General features: G+C 40.0%; 1 protein-coding gene across 7 annotated transcripts in view; it reads right to left on the reverse strand.

Annotated features, from left to right (window-relative positions):
• Positions 1-26128, reverse strand: part of SULF1 (sulfatase 1) — a 139626-nt gene that overhangs the window by 61696 nt on the left and 51802 nt on the right. For all 7 annotated transcript variants that reach the window (XM_060277759.1, XM_060277756.1, XM_060277757.1 and 4 more), the window contains one exon: positions 24485-24543. The gene's annotated coding sequence lies outside the window, so the exon portion shown is untranslated. The remainder of the gene's footprint in view (positions 1-24484; positions 24544-26128) is intronic.

Here is a 26128-nt window from a genome sequence, read left to right on the forward strand (position 1 = left end):
ATTATTAAGGCAGTGTGCTCGTGATTGAATTCAGTGTCTATTGTCCTTCAGAGCTAAAATATCAGTTATGGATATGCTTATTAAAATGGAGATGTGTCATGATACATCCAGTGAGTTCTTGTTAACTCATTAGGAAAAGTAACCCAGGATTTTAACTTTCAACTTTTTGAAAAAGAAAAAAAAAGTTAGTCTTGGCCCAATTTTAGCAGCTACCCGGAAATACATGACAAAACTCTTCAGATCTTTCCCAGCCATAAACAATTACCTTTGTGTTTACGGGAATTTAGGCTATTTTCACATCCTCTTTATAAACGGCATAGTTTTGCTGGGCCTCTGCTCAGCTGTGTAATACATCATTTAAAAATGGACTGTAAAAATTACCTATCTAGAATTCACTGAATCAGGAAAGAGTCTCAAGTCAGGATTATCAAAGCTTCAAGAAACATAGACATCATTTTTATATTTCAACCAAAATCTTAGACATTATAAATTGTTGTCATCCCATTTTTTGTTTTTGTTTTTTGTTATCCATTTGTCCCCAGAATAGTTCATAAGTCTCCAAACAACAGTCCCATTTTCCATACCTCTATATATTATTTTAAAATTCTCCTGGATCTTTGACGGACTCTAATGGTCCATCAAATTCTTGGAAGAACATTTTTGTGACCTGTAATTGACCTGGTACAACGAACCCAAGAATGCGGCCTCCACAATGCTCATGATCCACTGCCAGGAGAAATAGCAGCATTCCAGAATCTGCATACCAGAATAATCAGACCAGGTGAAAAAACATAATGTTAGTCATTTAAAATGCTTCCAAGAGATACGGCTTATAAATACAGGTGCAGCTTAACTTACATTTGGGTCTGATCCTGCAAGAACTTAGACAAATAACCACCTAAGGTCATTAGCCTGCCCAAAGAGATCACAGCTGCACACCTGTTTCAATTTAAGCAGTTTGTCAGAGCATGTAAGTGCTTGATCCTAAGGGGGGCTGGAAATAAATGAATAGGATGGAAACCATGCCCTTCCAGCTTCAATGGATTACGCCAGCGTTGCCAGCACAAATAGTTGGGATCAGAGTGCCAATCTATAATCTTCAAGCATTAAAAATTATTACATGCACAAACTATATATTTCAAATATAGGTGTGTGTGTGTGTGTGTGTGTGTGTGTGTGTGTGTACACGCCTTATCCTAATTATAACATTTTCAACTCTGCCGAATTTTAGGTAGAAGTCTTTCCCATCCCAGTCATCGGAGATCCATTTTGAAAGGTGGTGACAAGGACCTTCGGCAAGCAAAGTAGAGACGCTTTACCACTGAACGAGGCTAATGGTTACATTTTATTAATTTACATTTCTAAAATGTCTGTCTACCCCTTCAACCTTCAAGCAAGAAAGTGCTCAGGGTGGCTTACTCATAAATATTTTATAAACCAAAACAGAATAAAAACAAAACACTTAAACAAACCCAATAGTTTTTGTTCTCTACCATATACATCTAGTGAAGTTCAGACTGTTAAGGGTTCTGTACGATATTAACTCCCAGGCCCAATTTTTCTATAATATGGACTGGAAAACTGTTTTAGCACTGGGTGTGGGGGATTGGAAACTTTAATTTGTTTTATTCTGGATTGTTTTATTTGATGTTTTAATGTGTTGTAAACTGCTTGGAGCTTCCCCCCCCCCTTTAAAATAGAAGGCGGTATAGAACTGAAATTATTTTTAATAAGTAATAATAATTCCACCACAAAAAAATGCCTAGACATTCCGTTGTGGCAACTGCAACCTAGGCTTAAGGTGCGATTTAGCAATTAGCTTATATATCTGAGTTTCTAACACTGCTCAAAGCCGATGGCCAATTGAGATAGCCAGCACTGGGTTGCTCAGATCACCAGTCTAAGCATTAGACAGCTTCTTATTTATGTTTACCTGCTACAATGACATTAAAGATTCAGCACATTAGACTTCCTGCTAGCCTTTTATGTTAAGACTTAGTGCACTACCATAGCAGCAGATGTATTCCCTACCACTGCTGCCTCCACAATGAACATCACACCCACAGCACGCACTGAAAGTTCTCAAATCCCAACACCCCAAATGCTCTTGGCTTCCTGCCATGTTTCGAACCCATTTGCTTTGTTCCTAATTCAACACATGAACTGGCTTATGCACTTCAAAAATGTTTTGTTTATGTAGTCACATTTGCCATTATCGCATGCTTTTAAACGCACATACTTCACGTAATGACCATAGACTTAAGATCTGACTTCTTTTAAGTTAGATGGAAGGGAAACGAAACATCTTGCCCATCTGACAAGCGATGGCATTTATTATTATGCTCTATGAAGTATTTTAATATGAGTGACTACAGAAGCAATGTGGTCTATCGCACAGTACACTGCTTGCTAATTATGCATGACATCAATTTTTTCAAGTATTACACACTGACCTCTGAAAGACTGAATTAATTTTACAATCAGGCTTGGATATCAGATTGCTGAAATGGTATTTAGCTTTTATTACTGCCCTGGCTCTTTATTCTCGGTCTCTCTGAAAGGAAAACAAATTCTCATGGAAAAAGACTCTTCGTCACTCCAAAACAACAGGACTCGGTTGGCATGTAAACGCTCCACCATCATTTTCCACCTGTTAGTCACTGATATAGAACAGATACAGGCCAAGCCAAAAGATGCTGTCTGACAAGAAGAGTTTCGATGGCTGCTTTCAAGAGTGATGCATGCATTTTGTCTAACAACCTTTTTAAAGGGGTTTTTGAATATGCCACAGACGATAATGAGAAGCAGCCATTTTCATTCAAAACGATACCCCCACCATTTGAATGCAATTAGAATGACTTGGTTGGCATGCATTTTACTGTGCCATGTTACACTGGCAGTCTGGAAAATAAGCATTATCAGCACTTGTTGCCTTTTTGCTGTTACAGAGTGATGTAGCACCTGAGCCACTGGAACCACGTCAGTGCAACACTTCCACGAAGGTGAGACCATGAACATTTAAAACTATATAACGCAAGCAAGCATGATGCCACATTAAATACACAGACACAGTCAGTGTTCAAGCATCATTCCACTGTACCAGGTACAAACTTATTAACACAGAGCCTCTTCCCTTTCGAAATTGCTTCACATAGATATCTTCCAGACATGATCTACAATTTAGCCTCACTTGCATCCCTCATAGTAATGGGCTCACCATATCTCCTTGGATAGTTTCAGCTTTGGTAAAGTGGGTGACATCATGTGTGCTGTCAGTGAAAGGATTTGCACTTGAACAACTGAACCTCCCCCCCCCCTCTCCCATGTGCCCCACACTTTCCCCAAATCTTCTCTGGAGGGTCGGGTAAACACCTATAACTGGTTTTTTTGGGGGGGGGGATGCCAGGGGAGAGAGAGAAGAAACTGTCATTGCACAAGTGTCAATTCTTGCGCTGGTGTAAAGCATCTATGGGATATTGCCCTGTGCTTCCTTGTCACTCCTGGGGTAATTAAAATAGCTCATTTGTGGTAGTCCTACAACAGTGACCTCATTTTCTTAAAAAAGGCAAAAGCCATTGCATTTCCATCTTGGCTGGTCTTCCAGGAGGCCTATTCTGGAGCACAGGGCCAGTCTGCATGAAAGAAAAGAGGCAACAACTGTCAGAGTTTATTTATTTCACTTTTGACTGTAAAGGGCTGGTGGAAGTGGGTTCTCAAATCAGGGAGTGGGAGTGAGACTAAAGCACCACTGCTACTGTTTGCCAGAAGAGGAAGTCTGCTGCACTTGGGCACCACCAATTCAGCTGGTTGAAAAAGGTACTGCACTTGCTGAGCTAGTGACACAAGAGGTCAAATTCTATAGACTCTGGCATCATTGTGATTCATTTATTTTATGCTTTTGGCCCAAAGAAGAGATTTGATATCCCGCTTTATCACTTCCCGAAGGAGTCTCAAAGCGGCTAACATTCTCCTTTCCCTTCCATCCCCCACAACAAACACTGTGAGGTGAGTGGGGCTGAGAGACTTCAGAGAAGTGTGACTAGCCCAAGGTCACCCAGCAGCTGCATGTGGAGGAGCGGAGACATGAACCCGGTTCCCCAGATTACGAGTCTACCACTCCTAACCACCACATTACATTGGCACCACTACTGTGCCAAAGGCACAGTAATAGGCAAACGGCATATTAAAAACAAAATATACAGTACAGTAAAATAGATGGGTCATTGGCCTGGTCCAGCAGGTTCTTGTCATGTTCTTTAAACACTTCTAGACACATGTTCCTTAAAAGGACAAGCTCTTTGCCTCCCTCCTCTTCTCAACCTCAAATCCCAACTACAAACCAGAAAATAGGTAAGGCTATCACCAGTTAAGATAAGCTGAAACCCCTATAATTAATCAATTAAATCTGCATTTAAGAAAAAAATACAGCAGTAATTTTAATTTTAAAAATACACCTGGTATCACAGCAATAATTGTACCACCTGCAGTTTCTATAAAAATTATATTAGAAGTTAAAAAATTTACTGTTGCCTTATGAACGGAGGCCACTTTTGCAGACAGTCAAACAAAATGCTGTTAATTCATTAGATCAATCAAGTAAACACTGCCGCCCTAAAGGTAACAATGAACTTATTCATGGGGTTGCTGTGAAAACAAACATGATCAGGACTAAAAAATTCATTGTGCATTTAAATGATTGCACTATACAAATTATCAGCATCTTGCATCTATGGCAGAGGGTGTGTGTGTGAATGAATGAATGAATGAATGAATGAAATAGAAGCATATGTCTCACCAATGATGCAGTTGGGTAATTTCAGACTTAAGAACAGACAAAGAGCCTGCTGGATCAGGTCCATCTGGTCTAGCATTCTGTTGTCACAGTGCCCAACTAGATGCCTATCAGAAGCCTGACAGTGGCATTCTCCCTACTTGTGACTTAATGCTCTTATGAAGGGTGGGGGTATAAAGGTTTTTTTATTCCACTTACTGCATATTGTAGCCAGTATTGAGTTAGCTCTGCTGCTGGGCTTGGGGAACCTGTTCATTCTGCTGACTGGAAGCCTGGGTATCTGTCCCAAAGTCCTGCCCATATGACAATAGTGTGTGGAAGCACTAGCATTCCAACTATACAAGGTGTGCAGGTGTGTGTGTGCTATGAGAGGGAGAAATAGACCATCTCCACTTACCTATTGGTGGTTCTCTGAAATATTGTTTTTAGAGGGCTAATGGAATGCATGACTTGACCCTAAAGGTGGAGGGAGAGGTAGGAATGGACTTCTTCAGTTCATTAATTTGGCAGTGTGTGCCGAGATATTTATAAAAGCACCATAGAGACCATACCCATAGGCTTACAAATCACATTCCCTCTCTCTTTATCTCACACACACTCTAAAAACCATGATGTCCCTTTCCTTGACTCTTCCTGCCTATTTATCAGCTTTTGTAAGCTTTCACAACATAACCATTTCTTGAAACTTCTCTGAATCCCTCTCAGTGTTTCACCCAATTGTATGTCAATGGATACCTCTTCTAATCACTACCCATTCATTTTGGCTCCAGAATTGATCTTTTACCGAGGACTTTGACAGCTAATTATATTTATAAATAGTCCAGTTTGTGCTTTCATAATGAGCTCAAGGCATTTTAATGCATGGTACTCAGAGCAATTAAACATTTCATACCACCCTGCTTCCTTCTTTCAACAAGAGGACATTACAGTACACCAGGAGCTCAAATCCTTCTGCAATAAGAGCACTTTTAACAACTGAATGTCCCTTGCAGCCTACTCTGCTTATGATCTCTACTGCCAAGGCAATAAGGCCAGCTTCCTATATGTGAAATTGCTTTCCTTTGTCCCTCACTGCTGATGTAGTAAAAATAATTGCAGGATTAGGAAGGAAGCAATCTAGTTGTCCAGTGGTTCTCGGTCTGCACTTAATGTCTTTGATGTTTAACCTCCTGCTATAAGTAGGTGTCTTTCAGAGAGACAATTAGTCACGTTCTGGCTCTGATAAAGCCAGCCACAGAAATCCCCTATACACCAAGATTTTATTTCTAAGAATGATTTAGCTACGCTAACTGTGTGCTACAAGTTCAGGTGTCAAGCACTTCATATCCCCAGTATCACTTGGGGAAATCAAGCATTTCTAGTTGCTGTAAGCAAAAATAGGAAATTGTCCTCTGAGATACTGTCTTCGGTAAGGAGACTAAAACATTGTACAAAACATTATCTAAAGCATAATAGCTAATCCATGAAAAGTTGGGTTTCATTTTTAACCCAGAACAATCAAGGACTCTACATAGTGAAAGCATTTTTAGAATGCTGTAGTACTTTAAAAGTGCTTGAGAGGAATGCAAATTTAGTCTTAATGATTAACATTCAAACTAATGTTTTTATCCTGTAGATAGATGGCACAGTGGTACACAGAGTGTATTCTGCTACTCTACAGTAACTATTTTTGTCTTGACAACAAATTTAGTTTCCATTTTGCTACACTGGCTACCATTTGCTACAACATTCTAGCACTTTTCTGACATATTAGGTGGTGCTCAAAATACCTTTAGGAAGCTGCAAAGATGATAGTCATCTTAGTGTGCATTTTACCGTCTTCCTTTTCTGCCAAATTCTATACTATGCAACAGGTTAGCATGAAATAGTTGGCGTCAACAGACACAGCTGAACAACACCCGTCAATAGTGGTTGTAGCCGACACAGTAGCAAGGTGAACTGAGGCTCCATTGACACAACACTGTAGTGCACGTGAAACACTAGTACAACACTTCTTCTCATCCATCATGACACCTTTTAAAAACCATAAGCCAGATCTTAGCACTATTCCATTGTTTTTACACACATTTTGAGGCTGCACAAAGTAGCCATGACTCTGATGTCAGGTTTGCCAACCAGCTCCTCCTCCTGTCCTGTGTACAATGCAAGTATCTGCAAGGATGGGACTTTTGCACACACAGCTTTGTGTGTGAAAGCTTCCATGCAATCTGGGACCCCCTATTGTTCAGGGTTCCAGATCAGGTGGAGGCCTTTACATATACAGCCGGACATGCAAACATCACCTCCCTGCAGTCATTCCAGCTGTGGTTGCAGGCACCAACCAGCACGCACAACCAAAGGGGCTTCGCTACTTGCATAGCTGCCAAGTTTTCCCTTTTCTCACAAGGAAGCCTATTCAGCATAAGGGAAAATCCCTTAAAAAAAGGGATAACTTGACAGCTATGTACTTGACATTGCCCTGCTTACCACTCATGTATTGGTCTGACACTATGAGTAAAAGCTTATGAATAAGGACTGTGTATGCTTCTCTTCTGATAGCAAGCCTGCAGTGAAGATACTGCAAGTAACCGAACTACATTTTTTATTAGATGCAAGGGGAAACCTTATACCCTTGCCAGCTTTCATGGTATTACTGTAAGTACCTTGCAGCCAAAAAGATTGAGCATGCTGATATAAAACTGTAGAAATGATTAATTAAGTACTGTGGGGGAGAAGGTGATCTCCACATTATTGGAGCTTGGAACTATTATTTGTCAGAAACAGTGTTTAGCTCAGAATGCAAAATTGCTATTTTTACGGCGAATGACTGATGCAATAATTGTAATGTTTAAACCTGTTTTTATACCGATATATTCTACTGCTGCAGGATAAAGGATGGGTAAGAAATATTATAAAATAAGCAAATAACATTTAGGAGCTGGCATCCCTGTGTCCTATTCAGTAGCAAGGAATTCACTGTGGACATCCCTGCCTCCAGGCTTCCCATAAAAAAGGTCCTGATTGTCTTGGTCTTGGCTGTCGCTTGGTGGGTCATCTTGTAGCCATTCTGGTGGGGTGTTGAGTCCGAGGTTCTTCAGTAGTTGTTGGGCTTCAGTTTTGTTAGTAGCTGTGTACTGTGTTGTCTTGTTTGTTACAATGAGGCGGAAGGGGAAGCCCCAACGGTATCTGATCTCTGCTTCTTGGAGACTTCGGGTGCATGGGCGTAGCATTTTTCTCCGATTCAGGGTGTCCTGGGACAGGTCTTGTAAGGACAAGAAAAAGCCCACCCCATCCCTCCCTCCCTCCCTCCACCTACTACCCTTCCCCTCCCCTCACCAATGTCTCAACAAACGAAACTGAGCTGTAAAAATGTTAAGAGAGACATTGCTCTTATCTTTGTAAACCAAGAAAACCCTTAATAAAAACATTTTTTTTAAAAAAAAAAAAGGTCCTGATTCAGGTTTGTTTTGTAGAGCATAACCCTGTTAAATAGGTCTGTTTAGAAACCACCCCTTTGCATAACCTGAATGGTTTAATTTTTACAGACAAAACCACCCCAAATTTTAGGAGAACAGAGACAGTCCCATGATGGCACAGAGCCGAAATAGAGCCAAGTGTATACCATGATGTAAATGAATCGACATCTAACTTTATTTAGGGGGGGGGGAGGGGAGTATATAGTTTCTATATGAGCAAACAATAACATATTAATTCTTTCGTAGAGAGTTGTACACATAACCAGCCATACATATGGAAAACAGTTAACATATCCATTGAAACATAAAAAAGGTGAAACACCAGCTTAGGGGAAAAAAGCAAGGGAACACAGCACATGATTCTTTCTCCAAAACAAGAGGAAATTGGAGTAGTTGGTGCCTCTAAATATCAATATGCAATGCATTTCAGTATTGTGATACAAGCAGGTTATATTGCACTAGAATAAATGAATATATACGTATTTCTCCCCCTCCTCCTGAATGCCATGCCCTTTTGTGTGTAAACCTCTCTTTCAGAATCCTGGGAAAAAGAAATCAGCAATTATCCTCTCAAAGGTCACTTGGCAACTCAAACACCAAACCTTAGCCCGGTATTGGCTGCTTCAAACTCTGTGCAAGTCAGGCCACAACCATTTTCTTCCCTTCCTGTGACTTGTGTTGGTTTTATTTAATCAGCTTATGAGACCTCCCCGAGTTTTCCTGTGATGCACTATGCTAAACATCAAAAAGGTTTCTCCACCGCTGTTTTGTTTATAAAGGGAAAATAAAAGAATAGCCGTTTAATCATGCTGTGCAACAGCTCCAGTCTGAGCATTTTAAGACCCATAATCCCTTTTCCCCTCAACCCGCCCAGAAGAAAGTGTTAAATTATAAACACATGAGCCCCATTCTGCCCCCATTGAAAAACAGCAGGAAACTCCCGGTTCTTTTCAACAGGAACCTTAAAAGAATTACTGTAATCATGGAATATACAACAAGCCTTGGATTTTTATGATTCAGAAATAACACTTTGGAAGAATGGGAGAGTTTGCTTATGGGACTAGAAGGAGCATTTCCTTAAAACCACCTCGACTACAGGCAGGATTTGGATCACATGACTAACGACACTTACGCATCTTTGTGAATCAAGAAATGCAAAACTGCAAGGTTATTTTTTGAAACAGAGAGCTACATTAACTATGTATGCAAGTAGACCGCAGCCCTAACATTTTCAGGAAGGGAGTTTGAACAACTGAGACAAAACGTAATGATGAGAGATGAACTCTAAGGCCTCATCAACAAATTAAAAATGAACAAATTGCCAGGTGATCCCAAGAATTCTTGAACAACTCAAATGTGAAGTGTTGATCTTCATAACAAAAATGTGTAACTTGCCCCTAAAATCAGCTTCCATACCCGATGGCTGGAAAGCTGCCAATGAAACAACAATTTTTAAAGAAGAAATCCAAGTGGTGTTGCAGGAAATTACAGGTGAGTTAGTTTAAAGTTTTTTTCAGTTAAAGTTGGTCAAAGGCAACATTAAAGATAAATAACCAAGCATATATTCTTCTATAATCTATATTATAGAATGAGTCTCTACTTAGTCAACATCATGGTTTTGCAAAGCAAGTCCTGTCACACTAAACTTTTTGAGTGTTAATAGGCATGTGGATGGGGTGATCTGGTAGACGTTGGATACTTGGGTGTTTCAAAAAGCTTTTGACAAATTTCCTCACCAAACTATCCTGGAATGGGGTAAGAGGACGGGATAAGCTAGAGATCTTTGAAAAAGAATATACTGTAGGCTGCAGTCTAAGGAGCATTTATCTAAGGAGCAAGCCTACTGAACTCAATGGGATTTTACTGCCAGCTGTAGGATTCTGCTGCTTATTTTGCTATCTTAATTGCTTACTGAATTAAGACCATCCCACTAATTTTACAGAAAATTCAGAATTTTACTGAAGAGTTCACTCTTCTGCACAGACACAAAATCACCTCTCTTTACATTTTATGACCAATAAGGAGCAGACTACTTAGGCAGTTAAAATAAGTTCAATATTCCAGACTGTCTAGTAAAAGGTACATGAATTCCTTGGGGGGGGGTGTCCCAGCTCAATGAAGCTATAGATTGCACTCTAGTAGAGGTTTCATAATTCCCTCAGCTGCAAACCTAAGAGGCACACAGCCTCTCTTCTCAGGCAGACACTGCAGCATGCCAGCTTCACTGAATGCATGCTAAAGAGGACCCTCACCCACTCAGACATAGAAGCAGCCTGTCCTTACTTGCACCTTCTAATACCTGAAAACATGTAACCTTTGCTGCCGTTGAATAGTGGTCTAGCCCAGAGGCACGTTAAATGAGCTTCCTTCAGATGTATTTTGACACTGCCATTAATCTATAGCTTGTGAATTTAGCAGAACCACATAACCTTTTCGTTGTAACTCCAGACAGTTCATAGAAGACACATTTTATTATTATTCTATAGTATTTTAAGAGAAAGAGAAGAAACTGCAAATTGTTTAAGGCTTTTACTGTCTATAATTCAGTAATTACACCTTGACCTACCATGTAAACCTGTGTTCTTTTTTTATGATGTTGATGATGATGATGCAGAAGTGATACTCCCCCTTTGGAAGGGGACTGCACTTTGAGTGTGGGGACGGGACGACAATTCTCAGAGAAAAGGTTCTGTCTTGGGTTTCCACCAACCAAAACTTTTAGTGGTGGTACCTTGAGTTACAAACGACTCAGGTTACAAACTCCGCTAGCCTGGAAGAGTTACCTCGAGTTGAAAACTTTGCCCCAGGATGAGAACAGAAATCGTGTGCCAGCGGCGTAGTGGCAGCAAGAGGCCCCATTAGCGAAAGCATGCTTCTAGTTAAGGACAGTTTCAGGTTAAGAATGGACCTCCAGAACGAATTAAATTCATAACTGGAGGTACCACTGTATTTATTTAATGATGTTGATATCTTCTGGGCAGATTCATAAGGAAGCAGGTGGCCTTTTCAGGTACCATTTATAGGTAAGCATCAGCCTCCAGAATTGAGTTTGGAAATAAATAGGAAGACAGTGCAATTGATGTTAGACTGGATAAATGAGGTCTAAAAAGTATGTGCTGGACAGCAACCTGTCTGCTGTATTTGCACTGTTGCAGTTTCCAGATATTTTAAAGATTAAAGTAATGCACTATTTGTGTAGCTATCTAATCTAATTTGCCATTGGGGAGCATATGCTTAGCATCATACTCTTCAACATGCCGCAGAAGAAAATTGGGGTTCTTGTATTTTGGGGCCATGCTCCCATGTGAGTAACATGAGAACCTGGAGCCCTGGGTGTATTTCAGAGCTGTGTTCTTGCGGGAGCCACGTGAGTCGTATGAGAGCATGCCCCCCCAAAACAGGCATATTTTGGGGCAGCACTCTTGTGGGAGCCAAAATAGGACATCTAATCAGAAGCCGGGATGGCTTCTGTAATTCTGTGATGTTCCGGAGCAGTTGAGGATTATGGTATTACCAACTCTGCTTCTAGCCATCAAATACCAACAAATAAATTCTGCTCTCTTGTATATAAAAAAATGGTGTTTCCCTGCAACTTCATGGTGGCAAATAAAATGTGGAAACAGCACCTACTGAAGCAAAGTGGGCTGCACAGAATACATACAGTCAGAGGTGGGCCCTCTGGCTGTTCCTTCTTCGAGCAGAGAGACTCTTTTCAGTGGCCCTACACATCTCTTGCCCTCCTTTCTCCAATGCATTATGGATGCCTTCCTCTCCACTAAACACACAATCGGTGCCCAAAATTCAAAAATTCAAAAACCAAAATGCTGCAGATGGGATCCAGTAGGAAAATTTAAGGACACTTCCAGTCATTTTGTTCCATTATCCTTACACATCACGGCAATGAACTTGTTGCAGAATTTGAGTGTGAAAATAATAAAATAAAATAAAAATAAAAATTTATTATTTCTACCCCGCTCATCTGGCTGGGTTTTCCCAGCCACTCTGGGCGGCTTTCAACAGAACATTAAAAACAGAATAAAACTTCAAACATTAAAAATGTCAGATGTCTTCTAAAATGCTCGGGATGCTTCAAACTTGCAATTATAATAAAAATGCAGGCAAATTAATCTATTTAGAAAGGCACTTTTAATCACCAATGGGAGTGAGACACAAAGTACTAAGTCTTTATCTGCTTGATTATGCAGCAGCCTGAAATAGAGCCGCATTCCTTCAAATGTACTCTGTGCAGAAACTTTATGCAGAAACTTTAGCATGTGAACATTTAATCCTCTACATCCACTTTGCAATAATCAACATTATTTGCATTCTGGACTTTTAAGTTCCAAGCATCACCAAGTTGCCAGTGTAGGGCTGCATTGTTAGGTTTGATACCGATGTGGTTGATTAGTTTCATTCTGGGTTTGAGCCAGGAAAGGGATTTCATTCTCAGGATTTTTTCCATGTCCCAAATACAAGGCTGTAATCCTAATGATACTATAGGGTTCGCTTCATATTAGACAGATTGAAATACAACAGTCCACGTTGAGATCACGTTACTGGCAAGAGAAGCATGCAGCTGACTGAAAATACATTCTTCTTGATCACAGATTCAAGTATTCAGGGAGGAAAAACACCCTGCAAAAACCTTGCAAAATAATTTTTAAAACGAGCATTCTGGAAAAAAAACATTGTTTGAAACGTCTGGGTATCTGTTAGGTAACCACAGCAATTCACCATTAAAGCTCAATAAGACAACTGATATAGGCCGAACAGAAAGAGATTCTGGTAATATGGAACCAGCAATCTAAATACTAGAAGAGGTTTTTGGAATGCTTCCAAGAATCTAATACAGTCATACCTCGGTTTAAGTACGCTTCGGTTTGAGTACTTTCAGTTTAAGTACTCCGCGGACCCATCTGGAACGGATTAATCCACTTTCCATTACTTTCAATGGGAAAGTTCGCTTCAGGTTAAGTACACTTCACGGACTTCCAGAACCAATTACACTCATACTGTACTTCGGGTTAAGTACGCTTCAGGTTGAGTACTCCGCGGACCCATCTGGAACGGATTAATCCACTTTCCATTCCTTTCAATGGGAAAGTTCACTTCAGGTTAAGTACGCTTCTGGTTAAGTACAGACCTCCGGAACCAATTGTGTACTTAAACCAAGGTACCACTGCACTTAGATTTACTTGCTGAGAGGCAATCCGGGTATCATTTACAGTATAGGTACTTCTTCATTATGGCTAGGTTTCACCAAATCAGTGTACATTCAGGTCACATAAGAGCAAAGATCCATCTACTCCAGTATTTTGTTCTCACAGTGGCCAAGCAGATGCCTAAGGGAAGCCTACGAGCAAGAGGTGAGAACAGCAGCACTCTTCCCATTTGCGATTCTCAACACCTGGTGTTCAAATACATACAGGCAATCCTTGTTTTGTGCGGGGGATACATTCCAGACCCCGGCACACATCAGCAGAGCCCATGTAAATACTCTGTCCCCATCCCGCCCTTTTAGTGAAGTTTTAGGGTCACTTCCGGGTTCAGCGCTACGCACGCATGCGCAATCCTGCATCAATCGGACAAGCGTAAAGTGATTGTTGGCTGTATTGGCTCCAATAGCGGATGTAGAACATAGCCTTCAAGGCTATGCCATCAAGGCTAGTAAGCCCTCCCTATTCTCCATGAATTTGTCTAAATATCTAAATTCAGCTTGGTTTCGCTTTTAATACTTAATTTGCACTTCGCAGAAAAATACTGAAACTAACATTTGTCAGAATTTTGCAATGCAGTTTCCCAACCATATAATGCGTATATGTAATGTGCATAAAACAACATTGTAACATTATAGGGCAGGGGGAAGCATTAAGATGCATTCTATTTGAAAACAAAATCTTTCAAAAATGTGTATAATTAGTAGAAATCCACATTGAAATAACAATGAATTTTCATGAGCCTTAAAAAAAAAACCTTTGCAAACTGATGAGGAAATGTGGAGAAGTAGATAGGAAAAAACGAGTAACTGGGAGAAATCAAAATCGACTTGTTTGCTCATCCTACTTCAAAGAAAGAGTGAAGTGTTTTGCCAGCTTGCCCACTAGACCTCTAAACACTTAAAATGTATTTCATTAAACAGCTGTACATGGACTATCTGCTGTCTTGGTGATTTAAGATATGCTCCTTTCAGATAAGACTGGGTGAGGTTTTTGCAGGATGCAGCAGATGCCTGCACCCTGCAAAACAAGAGGACTTTATTCTCATTACCCAGAAGATTGTCAGAAAGCATATACAAGGCATGGGGAAGCTTCAGCTCTCCAGATATTGCTGAACCACAACTCCAATCAGCCTCAGCAAGCATGGCCAAGGATGGTGAGAGCTGCAGTCCAGCAACATACGGAGGGTCAAACGTTCCCCACACCTGACATGTACCTTTGGTTTTCTAGAAATAAGTACCAGAGGCATTAGTTGAAGAGAAACTAGATAGATTAAAAGAGAGGTTCAACCACGTCACCTATGTATAAGATGACCTGCTGATTCAAAGAAGCATGGGATGTCATGTTCATTTTTATTAAGTTTCTCATTTATGTGATTTACATATTTGGATTCATGTTTCTTTCGGGGATTTAGGTATCTGAGTGTATAAACACATCACACCAAACACTTTTCATTAAACCACAAATCTTAATCTCTTTAATAGAGTCATCCTTTCCACAACTTCTTTAGTATTGTATTTGGGACCGCACTTCATCCTGCCTGTGTGGATCCCTGCAGGTCTAACCCTGCAGAAAGACGGTTTGGCCACAACCCAACACAGGAGTTTAGTATGTGCCAAGTTTGTGAAAATCATTTAGCTAGTTTAGATGTTTATATTCCCATTTACTGATTCACCACAGTACACTGATTCCATAGTTGAATAAGAAGCACTTAATGTTTGACAGGATGGAAATAGACTCGAGAAGATTTACTATTGTTTAATTATTAACTGTCAGGTGATGCAGATCATGCCAATTGTGTTTCCCCCCCTTTTTTGGGTCTAATTAATTAACCTGTGTAATGATTGATTTTGGTGCCCTTTGACGATTTGCTGCAGCCAACATGTCTGCAAATTTTCACAGCATTGAAATAAAGTCAGTTATGTGATATAATCAGCAAAAGGGAGGCAGGAAGATTTTCTACTGTATGGCAATTTATACACCATAGATCAACCTTCGCCAGCCTAGTTTCTTTCTTTTTTTTAAGACAATTTATTAAATTTTCAAATGAACCACATTAAACAATAACAAAACATTAAACAAACAAACACAACAGCGCACAATAAACAAACTTTCCTCTTTTTTAGCATCTATTCAACTATTTTACTTCACTTTGCTCTGCCGAGCTTTGACTTCCCTCCTTCCCCTCATTCGGTTTTCGTACCCACTCTTATCTCGCAGTTCCTTTATCCCATCTACTTAAAGTCAATTCCTAGGATTTATTTCAGTCCTGCAAGTGTCTTTAAACTTCTACAGTTCCTTTCTATATAGTCGCCAGCCTAGTTTCTACCAGATGCTTTAGACTACATCTCTCATAAACCCCATCCAGCATGGGCAATAGTCAGGGACCATGGAAGCTGTAGTCCAAAAATCTGGAAGGCAGCCGTTTGAGAGATGGTGCCACATAGTTCCACCACAGTTCTCATTGCAGTGATGTGCGAAAATGGCTTATATACAAACATGCACCAGAATGTGGGACAATTTTATGTGTATTTACTATGGGTATACAACATCTACTTCCGGGTGTTTATGCCAATGCATATCCAATTTACTCCTGAAGTTCCTAATCCAGCAATCATATGTATATATAAGCCTGCTTGGGTCTGTGCACCTCCAACCACTGAATCAGGGTGCTTTAAATATTTACAGTATACAACCAACATTATAAAAACCAAACCTTTCCCTATTGACAATTTCATGTCATCACTCAGTCCAGATTAACAGTGCAATCCTATGCATGTCTGAGATTAAGTCTCACTGAGTTCAATGGGCTTCTTCCCAGATAAGTATGGGATTGTAGCCTAAAACAAATAAGAGATAACTCAGTTACTGAAGTTATTATTCTGATATAGAGAGTAAGAAATTTTGGCTTTTTAATTTTTATGCTTGTTCCACTGTAAAATAGTCATGTGGCACACAGTGGAAGGTGCCTGTATTCCCTTACCCTGCTGTTGCAAAAATTTGCTCATAGTGATTATATCTTTAAAAAAATTGTATCCAATCAAACTCTGCTGGGAGTTCATATTTTTCCGCCACTGTACTACTGCCAAGCACACTGCAGCTTATAAATTTTGGATCAACTTTGTGTAAGAACAAATAACTATTTGCATCATTTTATTAACACAGCATTAACCATTCCCCCCCTAAACACTAGAGCAGCTCCAAAAGATGGAAAATTATACCTGAATCCTTTCCAACACAGACCATTTCATATGTATGAGCAAATTTTATAGGAGGCAAAGGCGAACAAATAAAATTTTCCTTAGAAAAAGATCTGTTTAACATTAAGACATAGCACAAGCTATTAGGAGTTCTAGAAATAATGGCCAGTAATTTGGCCTAGGCCCTAGATCAAGTAGCGCTTCCCATCTTTTTCATGTAAAAAGTCTTCACATCTTGTTTCCTTTAATAACAACTGATAAAGATGAGGCTCTTGTCCCTTGCCAATACGTTCTACATGTTCTAAAACCCTTTTTTTTAAGTAACCCAATCACTTGCAAATATTTCCCCTCATAATTCCCTTTTGTTCCATATGTTCCAGTGATGAAAATCTAAACATCTTGAAGCCCTTTGCTGTAGAATGTCCAGAGCAAATTAAGACAGCATTCATCTGAAAACCCTATAAGGCCCACTTTTATTGAGGGAAAAAAGCTGTCCTTGATATAAAATTTATTTTAGGAAACAATAAGTGCATTGGAAACCAGGCTAATGGAGACGTTCCAGAACTTTCTACCAAGTGCCTCAAATCTCAAGATGGAGTTCATAATCAGATGTCTATGAAAGTATAGCTCTCTTTGCAGTTTTAGCCATACATGACTACTCATAATGTGACTTACTCTCACATAAGCATGTATAGGATTGCAGTCTTAGTAATCCACAAGACATCTTTGAGTGGCATGGGGAGTATTTCTTGCCATTCAGATTTTAGCCCACACTGGTGTCATGACACAAATGGTGTTGAAATTTCAGCAGCATTGCTATTTCTCCTGCCACCAATGTCATACTAAAAGCCTGAGCATGTAAGAACCAACACTACAGCTTTTCCTCATGCCAGCTCTGCTCCAGGCTCAGCAGCCCCCCCCCCCAGAACGGGCTCTTCACATAGGGTATAAGGCCATAGGAAAGAACAAAGTAAGGAGGTAGCATCAGTGACAATGGAAATTAAGAATTATGGCTAAGCTGCCTGAGAGTTCTTTTAAACAGGATCTGAGTTTTGCAAGTATCTATTAACATAAACCATAATTTACAAAGATACCAAAATATATATTGAACCTAGCAGTGGGGTGGGGGTGGGGGTGGGTGGATCTCATCAATAAGAATGAATTTTCAATGGGATTCTGGTGTTCCCAAGATGGAGAAGAATCCATGTTTATACCCACCTTTAAGCAGCAAAGAAAAATTTAATTTTGATTAACTGCAGCATAAACAAATATGGGATGCAGCAGTCTCCATCCTTGCCCTAATCTCCTCTTCCTCATCATCATTATTTTTTCAGATTTATAAACTGGTTCACAGCATAGAGCCGTCAAAGCAGTGTACACAATAAAAACAGAAGAAAACACACAAATGCAATCTCTAAACAACAAAACCAGTTCAACGAACTAAAAACGAGTAAACCATCCATACAAACAAAAGCTGTTCATCAGATATGAAGCAACAGCTGGGTTATGCTTCAGGGAAAATTTTAAACAAAAATCCTCTAAAGGATAAATTTCACAAATTTGCCCGCTTATTCTGTACTTCACATATCGGCAGTATCCATGGATTGACCCTTTACCGAACTCACGTCATGCCGACTTCATGTATGTATATTCTCATCTTCCATCAGAACATTTCAGAAGTTCAAGACTTTGGAGATTTTAGCAAAATGTATTAAAAAGCCTATGAAGTATAACGGAAACGTTACTTAAAGTCTGAGACTAGTAAAAAGAAAGCTCAGCCATTCCAGTAAGTGGTGAGTCGGCAGTCCCAGGAGATATACAGAATGAAGCCAGAGATAGCTGGAAGTCAGCTGTCTTGAAATATATATTATTTTTTGGCTATAATGGATTGCCAAAAGCATGCATTTCATTATCAGCAGCTCTACTGAAGAACAAGACCACAGATTTCCTGAAGCTACACATCTGGGGTAGACACACACCAACATTTATATGAGGAGTGAATAAACTTTTTCAGACAGAAGGAAGTGTTCCCTCGGGAACAACCTTTTAGAGGCCACATGCTGGTGCTGGACAGGGCGAGGGGCAAAAGTAGTCAGAGTAATGGATGTGAACCCTTCCATTATACACATATTTCAGGCACAGAAAAGCCAGGATTTTCTCCAGCCTTGCCACCCCACATCTTTTCATCCTTTATCCAGACAAACAAGAAGAATGAGCACAGCTCAATGACACTTCCCAGTGAAGCAAAAGCAGAGAGTGAAGAGCGGGGCTAGGAAGGGTTGTTTCCTTGGGAGAAAGTGTGGTCTGGAGAGTCAAGGGCAAATGGAGAGACTTGGAGAAGAAGTGCATAGAGTGTAACCCCGCTGCAGCTTGAAATTGTGAGTGCCCTACATGAAAATAATGCACAAAACAGGGTTTGCAGCTCTGCTTCCTAGAGCATGGACTCTGACCCCACTACTACCTATGCCTCATAGGCTTAGTGGCTGTCCAGTTAGTAGGATTTTGTGCTTCAGAAGTTGACAGCTCTAGATCTCTAGTTCACTCTCAGTTCAGGCATTCTGACCTCCCCAAGTTCTACTTAAGGCTCTCTTGCAAGGTACAGTAAGGCCACTGATTTACATGGCTAATTCATGACGGAGTATGGTACCACCTAGGAGAAAGTCGAGAAGATAAAACTTGTCTGTGAGGACACAACAGATCCCATGTGAATCAGCTCATAAATTATTATAAAAACTAGTGTAGCTGAAATATACCTGCAGTATATAACCTCTCTCCCCACAAAAAGGTTACAACAGTCAAGACACTTAACTCTGTACTGCTGATCCAAATATAAATCATTTCCTGCATAATTTCCATTGTGCAATGTTACATTTTTGGAGATGTGTGTGCTGTATTATGTGTGTACACTGGGGCGGGGGGTACAGCTAGCATTTAAAAAACCATTTGCTCAATACTGTAGATCTCTCCCTTCATTAACTTTATGAAAACAACATGCAAAACTGAGACACCCAGGAAAGAAGTGGTGTCACTTTTTCAGTATGATCTGATGGAGGGTAATGAGCTCAAAATTGCATCTTCCTCTGAACCAGAGTATCAGTATTTCTCTCAGTCACTGCCTTGCATTTCTGGCAAATTAGTTGTTTTCTCCACCAAGCAGTCAAGTACAGTGGTGCCTCGCTAGACGAATTTAATTCGTTCCACGGGTCTTTTCTTATACCGAAAAATTCGTCTAGCGAATCCCATAGGAATGCATTGAAAATTTTTTTGAAAAAATTTGCCCATAGGAACGCATTAATTGAATTTCAATGCATTCCTATGGGAAACCGTGATTCGCTAGACGAATTTTTCATAAAACGAATTCGTCTAGCGAGGCAACCTCCGCTTGAAAAATCCTTTCGTTAAGCGGAAATTTCGTTAAGCAGGGCATTCGTTAAGCGAGGCACCACTGTATGGTCTCGGGGTTAGAAAAGGATGCTAACTAATGATGGTTTAAGTTTATGGCTAAACATACTTGAAACCTGCATTATCAAATCTTCCCAGAAGCACGCATACACACAAAGCAACTTGCAAACTGGCAACTTCATAGTCACCACCTGCACTCTAAACATAGAATCTTAACTCATAGCCAGATAAAAAATAGTATTTTCAAAAAGCAGGATAAGGAACAACTCAACAAGAAAACTGCTGTCCAAAAAGCTAGTCCATATGAGCAGCAGGTGGAGTGGAGTGGCTAAGAATGAAGTACAAATCATGAAGCTCCTGGTTTTCCCATGAACTCACTACGTGTTCTTAGGCTTTCTGACTTTGGAAACAATGGAGAAGTTCGCCTTTGGGGATGAGGTTGGAAAGTTGCAGTGCCTGCTGTTCCACAGCCATGAAGGATATTCAAGGGGTAAATATTTAATGTACGGAGAGAGACATGTTTTGTTACAGCTGGGGCAGATGAAGGCATCCAGTTGTGCTGCTGTAGACACACTTTCTCCCAGAAGTCATTTCTCCTCTGGTCACTGCTATGGATATACAACTTGACCGCCTGCCTCCAGGCACTGTGGTCATCTGCAAGGGATTCCCACATAAGGGATTCCCACATGGTGGGGTTGATGTTGTTGGCCTTCGTGTCATGTTTGCAGACAAATTTGTAACACACAGCTGGTTTGTGGTGCCAGAAGCCAGCTCCCCGTAGAGCAGGTCCTTGGGGATCCTGCCATCTTCCATTCTGTGGACGTGACCAAACCAGCGCAGATGTCGCTGAGGCAGGAGTGTGAACATGCTGGGAATGTGGGCTTGGGGGAGCACATCTTTGTTTGGAATTCTGTCCTGCGCCCCAAATCCTCCTGTACCCCAAATCTTCCTGATGCAGTGCATGTGGAAGGCATTGAGGAGTCGTTCCTGGCAGTTTTAAGTTGCCCATGATTCTTTTTACTAGTCTCAGACTTGCATTAAGTAACATTTGTGTTATACTTCATAGGCTTTTTAATGCATTTTGCTAAAATCTCCAAGGTTTAGAACAGGCACCCCCAAACTTCGGCCCTCCAGATGTTTTGGACTACATTTCCCATCATCCCTGACCACTGGTCCTGTTAGCTAGGGATCATGGGAGTTGTAGGCCAAAACATCTGGAGGGCCGCAGTTTGGGGGTGCCTGGTTTAGAACCTTTGAAATGTCTTGAAGAGCACCACATTGGCTACCAAGAGCACTGAAACACACTGTGCTTCGGGAATGCTAAACAACTTGTTTTGGATTGCATTTTAAAATAAATAAATAAATATGTAGATGTTCTTTTATTTTTCCAATGAGGCTTTAAACTTTCTTCCAAAATTGAAAACACGCTTCCTTCAGTTTGTATTCATTTATATTAATTAAGACTGCAGCTTTAATGTTAGTGCAATAACAGTGGAACATTTGCAATGTATTTCTAAACAGTTAGATACAAATTAATGCAATGGTGGTGGTAGCCTTAAGCAAATTTCTTAATACACAGTTGCTATTTAGTGCTGAATAAGTGGCTTAAGAGGGTAATTAGAGACATGTTTAGGAGCCTTAATTTAATGAATTGCACCACAAATACTTCTCGGAGCATAAGCATAGGCTTTTTTCCAAGCATTGTTTAAACTCTTACAGATACTGAAGCGAAATAAAAAGAAATACAATACAAAAGTATTCCAAGTTGGGACAAATCCATTTTACTTACACTATAACATTCCATTAGCATCCCACAATTATCGGTTGCCACTGTTTTATTGTGGAATGTTTTACCTAACAGGAAGAAATGGATTACTTAAAAAAAACACCCCACAACACATACCCTGAGTGGCATCTTAGGCCACCCAAGACTGAGGATGTTTAAAGACATTGTGTTCTTTCCCTTATTCTTCAAAGATGGACAAAGCAGTTTGCAGACTAGTAGCAGTCTCCCCCCCCCCAAAAAAAAGACCACTCAGCTATGTTGTTCTAATTATTCTTGATAATTACACAAATTCCTAAGAAATGTAGAACCTATTGCCATTGCTTAGTTTCACATGCAACAATACTGTAAGCATACTTGAGGAATTCAGTCTTTGGAAACACCAAAGGATGGCAAACCTGTGGCCCTCGAGATGTTAATGAACTACAACTCCCATAATCTCTGACAACCAACAATTCTGACTGGGGCTTATGGGAGTTGGAGTCCATCAACACCTAAAAGGCAACTCAGGTTCCCCTGTTACCATATGCTTTTCACAGGTAAGTTCTCACTCCAGCAGCTAAGCAAACTTTGAGTTACAAAACCTGTGAGATTACCTTACACCCATAAGGAACATAGGGTTGTACCCAGTACTAGTCATACACAGAGCAAACATAGCTAACTTTGGTCCATTAATTTAAGTGGGTCTACTCTGAGTAAAATTTAGTGGGATGGGATGCAACTGAAAACCTGACAAGTATCATGTGGATAATAGGTAAAGGTAAAGGGGTCCCTGACCATCAGGTCCAGTCGTGTCCAACTCTGGGGTTGTGACGCTCATCTCGCTCTATAGGCCGAGGGAGCCGGCGTTTGTCCACAGACAGCTTCCGGGTCATGTGGCCAGCATGACAAAGCTGCTTCTGGCGAACCAGAGCAGCGCACGGAAACGCTGTTTACCTTCCTGCCGGAGCGGTCCCTATTTATCTACTTGCACTTTGATGTGCTTTCAAACTGCTAGGTGGGCAGGAGCTGGGACCGAGCAACGGGAGCTCACCCCGTTGCAGGGATTCGATACGCCGACCTTCAGATCAGCAAGTCCTAGACTCTGTGGTTTAACCCACAGTGCCACCTGGGTGGATAATAGGAATCTTAATTATTTGAGAGAAAGTTCATTTTTAAAAAACTTACATTGCAATACTAGCCTTGTCTACTCAGAAACAAGTCCTATTGAATTCAGTTTATGTCCAGTGGGATTAGGATTTCAGCCTTGGTTTACTTTTAAAATACCAAGCAATATTTATATAACAAGATATGCTATGAGAGCACAGAACATATGCAAAAAACTGTACTGAGAGTTGCAATAAGCAAAACCACATTTTCAAAGCTATCTAAAGATTCTTAAAGAGCTATCCCTTCTTATCAAAATGATTTCTCTATGTCCCAAAGGGAAGGGAACAAGCATTGATAAGGGGTCAATGTATTAAAGGCCTCCTTATTTTTTTCTGAATTACGGTAGCTCTAAATATTTATATTCATACAAGTCAATAATATTTTTTAAACAATAGCTTGGATCATCACTCTTAAATAATGAGCTATCCCAGCTCTAGTTTCATCATCTACATGTTCATCTTCTCATGTTAGCCAACAAAGTTAACAATACTAGCTTAACCAAAGTTCCTCCCCCTTAAAAAGATTCTTCTGGAGACAGACAGCAATAAAGCAACTAAAATGCAGATGAGCCGGTAAGTAAAATAATAATTAGAAAACACTGAGCTAAGAGGAAACAGCTAGCAGAAAAGGGGGGGGAGATAAAACTTAAAATCAGAGGGAATATAGCAATCCAATTATAAAGCAAATATTACCAGGAAGGCTATATAAGCAACATGAATTTGCAAAGATTATTTTAAACTAAGTGAAATTATGTTTGAATCACTAGAGCAGAGACATCGGAGATCAGAGCTAATCTATTTTTCTCTAATATCCATGACTCCCTCCCTCTTGTTCTATACAAAAGGACTTGATCCCCATCTCTAATACGAAGATCAGAACTTAGCTATCCATGAGATTTTGCATTTTGTCGAGTATTGCACCATGGTTATTGGAAGTATGTATGTGTGTGTGCGCGCGTGTGCGTGTTATTTAAATGTGTATTTTGATAGAAAAGGGCTTTCCCATCCTTCAAAATGTTATTGTCTCTGGTTAAGCCACAAGACTCCTGCCCCCAGTTCTTGTGCACACACATTCTGTGGTATATACTGTTATCTTTGTATATTTTTACACTTACCAAGGCTGTGATCCTAAGTCTGCTTATCTGAAAGTCCCATGGAATTCAATAGACATCCTTCTGAGTAGGTGTGCTTAGGGTTGCATGTATACACACATACATCACACTCGCACACACCCCTCTCTAGTTGTGTAGAAGTAAAAACCCGAATGTAGAATCTGTGTCCTTGCATACGTCCCATTTTCGAGGAAGACTTCATCACCCCCACTTTAGGTTGCTGCCTGCTCCCCAGGTCATGATGCACTTCAAAAATGATGGCATCGTGAAACCTAAGGAGGACGCTGATTCTCAACTTGTTGCTTTCCCTCCATTTAGTTTGCATCAGAATCCAAATTGTCTCTGGTTAGTCCCTTGAAAAAATTGATTCGCTTACCTTGTCTGCAGTTTGAAAGAAAGGAACTATAAAACACGAGTCCTGATGTGGATGCCCAGCTGTTGGGAGAAGCAAAGTTAACCGTGAGTAAATATGTGTTCTTTAAAAAATGTTTTTAACTCCACTTTTTAAAAGCATTGTAGGACAGCTTTATTTATTTAAACATTAAATTATTTAAACATAAAAGGGCATGTAAACATTTGCAGTACAAGACAGAGAGATTGCTGGGATGTGAACACTGGAAGTCAGGGTTAATGCCCGCCTTATGCATGAACTCATTAGAATTTTACAGGCCATTTATTTTAAAGCAATCATAAACCACTTAATATATATTTTAAAATATATGGGTGCATTTCCCAGTCCTACCCGGAGATGTCATGATCTGAACCTGACTCCTCCTGCACGTAAAACAGTTGCTCAGTCGCAGTGCTGCCGAAACTGCAACCCTGCACCAGGTCTTGACCATCATCACAAAGTACGTGCCAAGCTACATAAATAACGGCATCTGCATAATACTTACTACAAAATTATAGTACCAGTAGCGACATGCTGACCAAATCAGAGTACATATTCCTTCTTTTAAAAACCCAATAGGACAGTCATGGCATTTAGCCCTCACAAGCTGTCATGGACAGTATTTGTTAAGGCACAAGGCTTGCAGATTGGCAGAAATGATGTCATTCACTCCAAATGAAAAAGAATAAGGGAATTGAAATCTTGCATTTGCAACAAAGCCCATTCACAAAATATTCTCAATTTGACCTTTTTACTCCAATATTGGACATCAAAGCTGGAAGCACATAGATAACATTAACATATTTGCTATGAGGTGTTTTTGACTATGGAACAGGACTAGAGATTTATAGAAAAATTATGAAATATTTGGCCATAAAATTAATCCAGACTGCAGAAATGTGAGGCTGGTCGGAATTTGAGTGGCTCCTATTTAGGCTAAATAGGCAGGTTAAGTAAAATGATGATAAATGTCTAGATATTATGCAGAAGCCTTATCACATATTGTTTCATTGTAAGTATCTGGTATGCTTAGAAATCTTTCAGAGAAAGTTTCTAGGAAATGAGCCAAGTATAACTTAGCATGGAGCATAACAAGAAGGGGAGTTTGGGAGTGCCTTGAGATAAGATCTTTATAACAGAGAGTCAAAGCTTTTAAGGGAATAAATTATTTAATGACTTTGAATTCGGTATAAAAGTTTGACTGAGAGCCTATTGGATGAAGAGACTTTATTCCACAGGTCAGAATAATGCAAGAGGACCACACAGCACAAGAGTTCTGGTTTTTTTTTACATCTACCAAAGAAAACAACAACAAAACTTTCCAAGCCCTTTTAACCTTTGCTTGATTTTTTAAATTTATTTAAAATAATTTCTATCTCACTTTTTGCCCTGAAAGGCTGGTTCCAGATGAAAAAAACACTAGAATACAATTAAAATATTGAGATAAAAGAAATACAGTATCTCAATCAGTATTCAGTAGGGCTGTTAGGGTCAGGTTGTTGTTGTTGTTTCTTTTTTCTTTCTTTCTTTTTTAAAAAAAACCTCTTCACAACAGGAGTTGAAGGCAGATTAAAAGAACATTATGCCATCCAAAGAAGTGGGGGAAATAAAACCTCTTTTGCAAAGGAG

This window comes from Zootoca vivipara, chromosome 8, assembly GCF_963506605.1.
Source record: "Zootoca vivipara chromosome 8, rZooViv1.1, whole genome shotgun sequence".
NCBI lineage: Eukaryota > Metazoa > Chordata > Lepidosauria > Squamata > Lacertidae > Zootoca > Zootoca vivipara.